Genomic DNA, 11066 nt, shown 5'->3' on the forward strand with positions numbered 1-11066 from the left:
TGATTATGATGGTTATGATGATACCCACATGCCTAGAGTGATGCTCTGGTGTCAAGTCACCATCTGGCAACAAAAACAGTAACTTTTTCACCCATCTCAGATCTATTGCTCCTAGATGTGTCACGGAACAGACAGGAGAGGAGATCAAATGCGCTCAAACCACAGTTTATTAATAATAGGGGAAAGGGGAGTTGGAAGAATGTGTGTGGGTGAAGTCCGGTGGCAGGAAAACTGAGAGGCAGGGATGGCTGAGGTCTCCCATCCAAGTACTGACCAGGCCTGACCCTGCTTAGCAGCAGAGATGAGATGGGACCAGGCGTAGTCAGAGAGGTGTGGCTGTAGGGCTGAGTGAGCTGGAGATCAGGCAAAGGTACAGGAGGAGCAGGCAAGAGGCAGAGTCGACAGAACAGAAGGCAGATCAGGTTACCGGGGCTGGAGAGCAGACAGAGTCAGACAGAACAGGAAATCTTCAGGAGTCAGAGTAGTAGGAACACAGAGCAGGTTATCAGGCTGAGAGTTGCAGACGATCTGACACTGAAGCTAGGGAGAACTGCAGCTTAAATACACCCAGGGGGAAGCAGGTGATCGGCAACAGCCAATGACAGTCACTGAAAGTTAATAAGAGGAAGTGAGTGCGGGCGTGGCCGGTAATGCTGAGTGGAGATGTTACCTGAAGAGAGAAGCCCACAGGTAGGACCATGACAAGATGATTCATTGGACTCCTGTCAGACTTGCTATATTTATTGGTTATGATGATACCCACATTCCCAGAGTGGCTCCCTTCTATAGCACCACCATCCGGCAATATAAAGAGTGGCTTTTTCACCCATGTCAGCTATACTGCTCTGAGACGGTTCTTCAGATTCACGGCAAATTTGGGATACATTATGGCAAGATGATGCTGATGTTAAATTGCAAATGGATTTTTGATATCTTGTAAGGTGTTAAAATGGCGACATGAAAAAAATTATATGACTCGCCATAGAAAAAAGAAACGCCTGATAGATTTTCCATGCATTGCTTTATATGGTTCAAACTTTACAAGTTATTGGAAATAATGGTTCTGATCATATATATATATGCCCAAATTGACACTCTGGCATGATGACATCCACATGCCCAGAGTTACTCTCTAGTATCATACTGGACTCTGAGCAAATTTGCACTGTACGATTTAATTTAACTTATGTTGTTCCAGAAGGTACAGTATGTGTATATTTTCTTTTTTCTCTCAACTGTCAAAGACAAAAAACTAGCTACATGCAAGTGGAAAATTCACAGAAGCCACATGTCCCAAGCGCAACCACATCTTTCTTTCACAACTCAGTGTTGCATGGTGTTGTTTGTCACACATACAGTTGCAGTTTTTCATTCTGTCCTGCACAAAATAAGACTGTTAGACTTACAAACCTCATGTCAAGCTAGATTTTTTTTTTTTTTGTAATAACTGCACAGACACAAACGAGATCAAAAATGTCTTTAAACAGTTTCATTCAACTGAGGCTTTTCATTCATTCAGAGGTTTTTGTGAAACATTACATGAAGGGAAAAAACTACAATTATGTGTTATGCATGAAAGTGAATGTTAAGTGAACCTCTCCCTCACTTTCCACTTTCTGGCGCCCCTCAGGCTGCATGAGAAAGCGGTTCAAAAACATGCAGCTGACTGACTTCATGGTAGCTGTCGTGTGATGGAGGAAAGCTGTCTAATGGGTGAGAATTGGCCATGACTAAAAGAAGAAAATCAGAGGTGGGGACAGACAAAACAAAATCAACCAGCAGTGTATAGGCTTACTTTATCTGTGTTTCCGGAAAGACTAGAGGAGTAACATTAGCTAGTTTGTTTGTTCGTTTTTCCTCACAGGTTCCTTGTAGAGCAGAAATAAATGTGTCTGTCACATCCAGCTCCACCACTGATCCAGAAGCTACTGCTCTCCAATCCACTCTGCATCCAGCACAGACTTTATAATGAACGAATTCACTTCAACACAAACCCACCTGTTTCCTGATTTCAGTCATGATACAGAGTAGCTATTTAAAGGTCATAGGCAATGGTCAGAGGTGAAATGTAGAATATCAACTTTATTGTCTAAGAATGACCCAAAAAGCGAATTCAGTCTTCCTAGTGTCTAATTTGCACCCTAAAATTAAATAAAACGGTTAAAATACAGTATACTGTTTTGTCCAATTTCCAAACGTTTGTTTACATCTCACTTATGCACACTTTCACCGCCAGGGGACTGTCGTCATGACGTCATTTAAGCCAAACAGACCGGGAGCAGCTCTGTTTACACTTGCGAGCACATGTGTACAGACTTTGGTTGTGAGAGGTTGCGTAAAATGTCTGAAAGCGATAACGATTTTGAAGTAGGAACTCTCCAAATTAAATATTGAGAGGTGAAACCATATATGTATGAACCTATGGCCGTTGTGAAGCAATCGGTGAATGTGGCTCACTGGTTTGACCATGCGGCCTCGGAATTGGACAGCGACTAGGCCGACTCTGATCGCGGTGACCCCGGACCTCAACAAGACTCGCACCTAAACGATTTATCCTGGTAGTTATGATAAATTCCTACTTTCGTCGTAATACTAAATAAGAGCCCTTTTGAAGAATAATTAAACCACCCTCCCTAGTGGATATAGGGAACGATTACTGGACAGTGCGCCGGTAGGCCACATTAGCCTGCCATCCATGGCATTATACTATTTATAGCCTACTCTGCGCAAGGAAATATCCCTTTGTCTCCATTTCCACAATTATTGTACAGGATCCCTCAGGATTCTTGACTTGTCAAATGCAAGCAAAAGTAAAAATGTTTACCTCCAATCTTCTCCTTTTTGCTTGAGCGTTGCTGGTCCATTTCTTCTTTGACTGTTTGATTTTGTTTCACGCGCACAATCCGCTCTCTCCGCCTGTTCTCCTCTTCTGGAAAAAGCCAACCCTCTGGCTTCACACGCACAATCCACTCACTCTGCCTCTTCTTCTTTTTCGGAAAAAGCCAACCCTCTCGCTCCGCCTCTTCTCCTTTTTTGGAAAAAGCCAACCCACTCGCTCAACCTCTTCTCCTTTTTGGGAAAAAGCCAACCCACTTGCTCCACCTCTTCTCCTTTTTCAGAAAAAGCCAACCCACTCACTCGCTCCGCCTCTTCTCCTTTTTCGGAAAAAGCCAACCCACTCGCTCCGCCTCTTCTCCTTTTTTGGAAAAAGCCAACCCACTCGCTCAGCCTCTTCTCCTTTTTCGGAAAAAGCCAACCCACTCCCTCCGTCTCTTCTCCTTTTTGGGAAAAAGCCAACCCACTCGCTCTGCCTCTTCTCCTTTTTTGGAAAAAGCTAACCCACTCGCTCAGCCTCTTCTCCTTTTTGGAAAAAGCCAACCCACTCACTCAGCCTTTTCTCCTTTTTGGGAAAAAGCCAACCCACTTGCTCCACCTCTTCTCCTTTTTTGGAAAAAGCAAACCCACTCGCTCAGCCTCTTCTCCTTTTTGGAAAAAGCCAACCCACTTGCTCAGCCTCTTCTCCTTTTTGGGAAAAAGCCAACCCACTTGCTCCACCTCTTCTCCTTTTTTTGGAAAAAGCCAACCCACTCGCTCTGCCTCTTCTCCTTTTTCAGAAAAAGCCAATCCACTCTCTCCGCCTCTTCTCCTCTCTCGGTAAAAGCTAAAAACTTCTTCCTGAACCAGTCCCATTGTTACAGTTCACTGCACAACAATAAGGCATGTTTTTTCTTTGGAAATTCCTGAACGCACATCTGCACTCAAGCCAAACGGCAATGCAAGTAAACGGAAGTGGATTCAACTCAAGCAGTTTGTTTGTCTTAAATGACATCACACGCCGAGTGGTCACGAAAATTGCTGAACAGAAATTTACCGCAATCCGTGCTAACTTATTTTAATTATTACTTATTAACAATACTTCTTGGGACCAGAAGAAAATTACAGATGGTTTAACATATAAAGTTTCATATATGCATAAATTGAAATCCGTTGCCTATGAGCTTTAAGATGCGCCTTTTCACTTACTCTTTGCTATGTTTTGTTTTCTTAGCAAATTCATTTCTCAGTGTTTTTCAGATTTATTTTTCTGGCTTTTATTTGGCCATGTTCATTTCCTGGTTTATGATTCTGTTTTGCTTAATACTACCTGTCTTATGACCTTTGCCTGCCTGAAGGTGATGACTAATTATTAAATTTGAATATATATCTATCCATGTGATGGAATTAGTCACATTGTCCATTTCCTTTTATGATTTTTTTTTTTCCTGACAGGTGATTTATATTTGTGTTTGATCGGGCTGTTGATTTCGCTGTTAAAACAGAAAATGAAGTGTCTCCTTGTATTGTCACAGTTAAGGAGTCAAATATCACAAACGCTTTGGCTAAACTGTAAATGTGAGCACCTCTGATGCCATCATGTAAAAATTTAGCTTTTTTTCTTTGGCCTGTTTCTATTATTATGAGGGTCTGGTGCACGATACTGTGGTATCTCACTATATATACTGTATACAGATGGGTGACAAATGAATGAAAAATAATAAAAGAAAAACATAAATTGTCTTTGTAACATGCTGGCCTATGTCGGACCATGGTATAGATTCTACACATCTCGAGAGCTGTACTTAGGGTTTGTTAGCGAGAGTGCTGTTTACCACAGCTGTCCAAAAACTGTCATTGGTGTTCAGCTGGGTTGAGATCTGGTGAAGACAAACAGACATTCTGCTAAAGCCTCCCTTGTTGAAGCTCCCAGAAATGTAACTTCACTAAAATAGTTTGCAATAGATTTCTCAACGGGGTGGCACGGTGGTGTAGTGGTTAGCGCTGTCGCCTCACAGCAAGAAGGTCCGGGTTCGAGCCCCGTGGCCGACGAGGGCCTTTCTGTGCGGAGTTTGCATGTCCTCCCCGTGTCCGCGTGGGTTTCCTCCGGGTGCTCCGGTTTCCCCCACAGTCCAAAGACATGCAGGTTAGGTTAACTGGTGACTCTAAATTGACCGTAGGTGTGAATGTGAGTGTGAATGGTTGTCTGTGTCTATGTGTCAGCCCTGTGATGACCTGGCGGCTTGTCCGGGGTGTGCCCCGCCTTTCGCCCGTAGTCAGCTGGGATAGGCTCCAGCTTGCCTGCGACCCTGTAGAAGGATAAAGCGGCTAGAGATAATGAGATGAGATGAGAGATTTCTCAATGCAAATAGTGTTGCTGTGTGTTTACATTCGATACAAATACACTAATAAACAACAGGGCTTTGAACCGGTTCAAGGAACGAAAACCGGGAACTTTTTCTATTTCACATGGAACAGAAACGAAACCAGAAACTTTATTATTTTTTATGTTCCGGAATAGAAACGCTTATTAAAAATAATGGTAACCGGTTAATACCAGTTTTTATTTCGTTCCTCAAAGTTTCCGTAGCCTACAAATAAAAAAAGTCATTCTTCTCCTGTGCAAGTTTCTATTACCCGCTGGGGTTCACTTCCTGTGTGATGTTTGCTGACTGAATGGAGAGAGCGGGAGGGTGGACTACTATCACGTCTCCACATCTTAAATAAGAGGTAAATATTGCAGTCTATCGTTATTCAAAAACGTCAATTTCAAACACGATATCAATATATTTGTCCACGTTAATGAGAGGCTCGCGAACATTAAATGACGTTAACCTCTATTAGCCTATCAGTGCATAGGGCCTGAGTAGCCTTTGGTAACACACTAAACGAATTATCTTTCATTTTTGGCACTTTTTCTGTTTGTGTAGATGGGAAGACATACTGAGAATCCAAATCGCCAACATTTGAAATAATAATTGTTTTGAATTATTTCTTGTCTTATTTGATGAAGGTTGTAATAGAATTAGCCTACATTTGGCTTAAGCTGGATGAGACAGAGACATAATTTTATAGCCATTTGTTAAACAGCTGACAGGGAACGTAATTAACCGTTCTGGGAACGAAATTTTTTTGTTCTAACCGGTTCGGGAACGTCTATTTAATGGTGGAACCCAAAACCGGAAACGTTAAAATTCCGTTTCTGTTCGGAACGAACCAATAGGAAAAAAATTCTGGTTCAAAGCCCTGATAAACAACCAATGACTCTCTATATGAGTGGATAACATGGTGCCATTTATTCTTACTGTACGGTTTTGAAGCTTTTTTCTTTCTTTCTTTTCGTCAAAATAGGAGTCACCAGCTTGTGAAAATTGGAGTCAGAGTCTGCGCAGTAGAGACCTTCAAGCGAGAGCACACACAGTAGATGGGTTCACCTCTCACCTGCCCATATCAGTGATGGACACTGTACAGGAACACGCATTCTGTGAGACATCACATGAGGTGCAACTTAAGATGGTCCATTGACTAATTCAGAGGAGAAAGTACAGAGGTATTAATTAATATAATATATTAAAGTGGAGTTGCTTCAGGATAAGCGGCTACAGATACTGGATGGATGGATGGATGGATGGATGGAAGTGGAGTTGTACAATTTGCACAGATATGATTTTACTGTTGCCAGGTAAAGATTTACGCTTTGAGTCATGACTGACTGAGTTACCATTTATTAGCTAGCCGAGATTATCCATTATTTTAATTAAAGTCATGAAAGTATCAGTAGCTATTTTAAGGTACCTAATGAAAACATACTGGTAAACAGCAGTCAGCATTAATATTTATTAAACAGCCTAATTTTTGAAACAAAACTGCAGTGCTCCTTGATTTTCATCTAGCTCTGATACCTGCAGTAATTGACCCATCTGAATGAAGAAGTGCTTTCTTATCCTCTGTTCATTCTTTAGGGAGAGTTCATTTCAAAAGAATGACTGACTGGTTATTGTTATCAAGTCACAATGGGTGTTTTCTAACATCATACAGTCAATCCATCCATCCAAACATCCACTATATATTATCTGTCAGGGTCACAAGGAAGCAGGAACTTTGGGCGAGAGGTGGGGTACACCCTGAGCAGGTCGTCAATCTATTGCAGGGCAAACACAGAAACGAACAACCATTCACACTCACATTCACACCTATGGACAATTTAGTGTTGCCAGTTGACTGAATCCGCATGTCTTTGGACTGTCGGAGGAAACCGGAGCACCCAGGCCCTATTAACCAGGCTATTTTTATTTATCACCAAATAACTTCTATTAACCCTTTGATGCAAAACATGGGTCAAAAGTGACCCGGCTGAGTTTTTATCTTCTATATCTTTGCAATAAATTAATTCCATCATTCAGTATTCAAGCTATTCCTCAATTAACTTGTTTTTGATCATCATACATCCTTATTTTATTTTTTCCTTTCTTACTTTTCGAATAAAAACCCTTTTTGTATCGCTACCCTTCTAATGCACAACATGGGTAAAAAACGACCTGCATTCATTTTCCAGGTTATTTCATGTATGGCTGAGTCTCATCTGATCTCATTATCTCTAGCCGCTTTATCCTGTTCTACATGGTCGCAGGCAAGCTGGAGCCTATCCCAGCTGACTACGGGCGAAAGGCGGGGTACACCCTGGACAAGTCTCCAGGTCATCACAGTGCTGACACTTATGGCCCTTTTCCACTACCCTTTTTCAGCTCACTTCAGCTCGCTTCAGCTCACTTCAGCCCGATACGGCTCGCGTTTCGACTACCTCAGAGCAGCACGACTCAGCTCGCTTCAGCCCTGCTTAGCACCCAAAACTCGCACGGTTTTGGAGTGGGGCTGAAGCGAGCCAAACCGAGCCGAGTGGGGCTAGGGGCGTGAGGAGACACTCCCCTGTGCACTGATTGGTGAGGAGGAGTGTCCTCACATGCCCACACACGCCCCGCGAGCACGCTGGGATCTGTAAACACCGTAAACCCGGAAGAAGAAAAATTACGAATTATGAGAATTTCTGAAGCCTTATGCGCCTCGCCTCATCTATACGCTCTTGCCAGTATCTGTTGGCATTGTCGGTGACAACAAGCCACAGCACCAAGACCAGCAACACTAACGACTCCATGTCCTCCATGTTTATTGTTTACTATCCGGGTCGTGAGACTACTGCTTAAAAGATCACTGATGTCACTGTTTGCGCCGCCTAATGACATCACGTGACGTCCACCCACTTTCGCTAACTCCACCCAATGTGTCCACCCACTTCCAGCCAGCACGGTTCAGCGCGGTTGTAGTCGAAATGCAACTCCAACAGCCCCGCTCAGCTCGATTCAGCCCAACTCAGCACGGCACGGCTCAGCCCAACTCAGCCGCGTTGGTAGTGGAAAAGTGGCAATAGACACAGACAACCATTCACACTCACATTCACACCTACGGTCAATTTAGAGTCACCAGTTAACTTAACCTGCATGTCTTTGGACTGTTGGAGAAAACCGGAGCACCCAGGCCCTATCAACCAGGCCATTTTTATTTATCACCAAATAACTTCTATTAAAAACATTTATCATAAGGAAAAATATTGGGGGTGACATTAAGGTCAACTGAACTTGTAAAAATGGCATTTCTGAAAATAATCTTGTGGAGATGTACTGTTACTTCAAATCAGTGGCGTGCGGTGAGCCCTATGGCAGGGTAGGCAGTGACACATGCTGTGCACTTTTTCATGCTGTGATTAGATAGATAGATAGATAGATAGATAGATAGATAGATAGATAGATAGATAGATAGTAGGCCTATACTCAAAATAATGATGGAAAAAAAATCAAAGCAAATCAAATCGTTATTTTCAAAGACAGCCGCTAGATGGCGCTATGGTAATGAGCCACTATCTGTTCAACACCTTTCACAAAAGAACTAACGCTACGTTCACACTGCAAGGCTTAATGCTCAATTCCGATTTTTTTGTGAAATCCGATTTTTTTGTGAGGTCGTTCACATGAACAAATATATGCGACTTGTATGTGATCCTCAGTATGAACGAAAAGCGACCTAAAAGTGTTCCGCATGCGCATTGCAGGATACAACGACATCACACGCAGTGAGCATGGCCAGTGTTTACGGAAGTAAAACCGCCCGGTTGCAGTACGACCCATCCAATCTAGCTTGAATAGCTGTATCCCCCCAAATGGAAATCAGCTCCCTAACCTCTGCGTCCTTCCATTGAGAAGATTCAGAACCTTCACAGCCCGAAGCGTCCCTCGCATTGATGTCATGCGCAGGGGCGCAGATACGTTTTTTGAACTGGGGGGGACAAAGCTGCCAGCAAACCAACCCCAACCCCAATATGCCTGTCAAACTTGTTGTGGGTTACCATAGCAACCAAGCTCGAGCTCGCAACCTGTGCAGTCTGCGCAGCTCAACCAACCGAATATCAGTCTTTGTTTTATGTGAGTTGTTGCAACTATGTATATACTGCCGTGCACCTCAATAAACCGAATGGTAATTAGTCTTTTGATTTTTCCGTGAGGTTTGCCTTATGCAAAGAAAGACAGCATAGACGTTTTTTCCTCCCTATAAGTGGAGGGGACCGAACGAGGTGAATTTAAATCTGGGTGGGACGAGTCCCACCCTCTATCTGCGCCCGTGATTATGCGCCATGTTGTTGTAACTTTTTTTGAGAGACCCGCCACCTACTTCAGCGCAGAATAGTGACGTTTGTGGCTTGTTGATGACGTGTAAGTCGGATGAATGTGACCTGGCGGTTCAGACTGAAGTCGCATATGAAAAGAGCGGATAGGAATCGGAATTAGGACCACATATCCAACCGGCCTGGGTCGGATTTGAAAAAATCGGATCTGTGTCGTTCATATTGTCAATAAAAGATCGGATACAGGTCACATATGGGCGAAAAGATCGGATTTGAGTCACTTCAGCCTGCAGTGTGAACGTAGCCTTTGATGTCAGATGTCAAGGTGTCAAAGATGTGACTGAGGCTGTCATTATGCAAAATGTCATTCATTTTTGCTTGATGCAACTCTTAATTGAATTGATTTGAGTCCTAGATACTGAAAAGATACGGAATTTAGCTGGGCTAATTTCGTAGAAAAGAATAAAAAAGGGCCTAATCAACATTAAAAAAAAATCCAATAAGGTGCCTTAATCCAAGTAGGGCCAGATTTGTGTTCAAAATCAAGACCTGTTTTGGTAGCCTCAACCACACCAAGACACAGAGTGGGGAAATAAAGACTTATTAGAAGGAAGGTTTAATTTAAGTTTATTTAATACAGACGTTCGAGACAGAGTGCTTGTCAATAACAAGCATTTGTCCCAAGCGCTTTACAGCATCACGTCAGGGGTATATAGGGAAAACATGGGCTATGAGAGTGGAAGAAATGTGCCACGAAATGAAACAAGATCAGCAGACGAATGTAGCGATTGTGAACATGAATGAACAGATGAACATATGAACATGTGAAAACGTGGTGAATTATATTACAGTTGTAGTGTATTATAGTTATTTGCTGCTTTCCTCACACTGGTTGCTGGGGTTGATAACAGTGGAGTTTCTTGAGAAAAGAAAGAAAGAAATAGGCCCATCAGCTGAGCTACTTCATTTAAAGATGAAATCCATGCGCCTGTCTTTCTCCAGTAGACATATTCACCTGTGAAGTTTTCGCTAACGTGCTCAAAATACAGTGTGTGGGGCATATAGCACAGACAGTAGGCACTTCATGTGCAATGTAACAATTTTTCATTTTGACCGCTGTGATTGGCTCGCGTATTCCCGCTGCGGCAAAAGCTGAGCTTTTGCTCCCCTTTATAGACTGTCTATGCGATACATAATACGCATGCGCAACCCCCCTATATTGGCAGCGTTGAAGTCAAGACAGGCAGACCCAAAGGGAGCCTACCCTGGTCTTCGAAATGCGAGCGGAGGATTGCGCGTTCCCGCGACAACCTGCCAAAGCCTGGGTGCTTTGTGTCGTGCGATAACTTGGGTTTTTGATCGGTCTTCGGAGACGTAAATGTACTTTTAACAACTCATTTGTTCCAAAACATTGAGTTGGAACAAATGAGTTGTTAAAAGTACATTTACGTCTCCGAAGACCGATCAAAAACCCATATTGCACATTGTGAACTCTCAACAATATATTTTTTAAAAACACGTGTTGGTTTTTATTTTAATGAAATTTACCTAAGGTAGGCAGTGCCTACCCTGACCGCAC

The sequence above is a fragment of the Neoarius graeffei genome, chromosome 23 (genome assembly GCF_027579695.1).
Source record: "Neoarius graeffei isolate fNeoGra1 chromosome 23, fNeoGra1.pri, whole genome shotgun sequence".
In the NCBI taxonomy this organism is placed as follows: domain Eukaryota; kingdom Metazoa; phylum Chordata; class Actinopteri; order Siluriformes; family Ariidae; genus Neoarius; species Neoarius graeffei.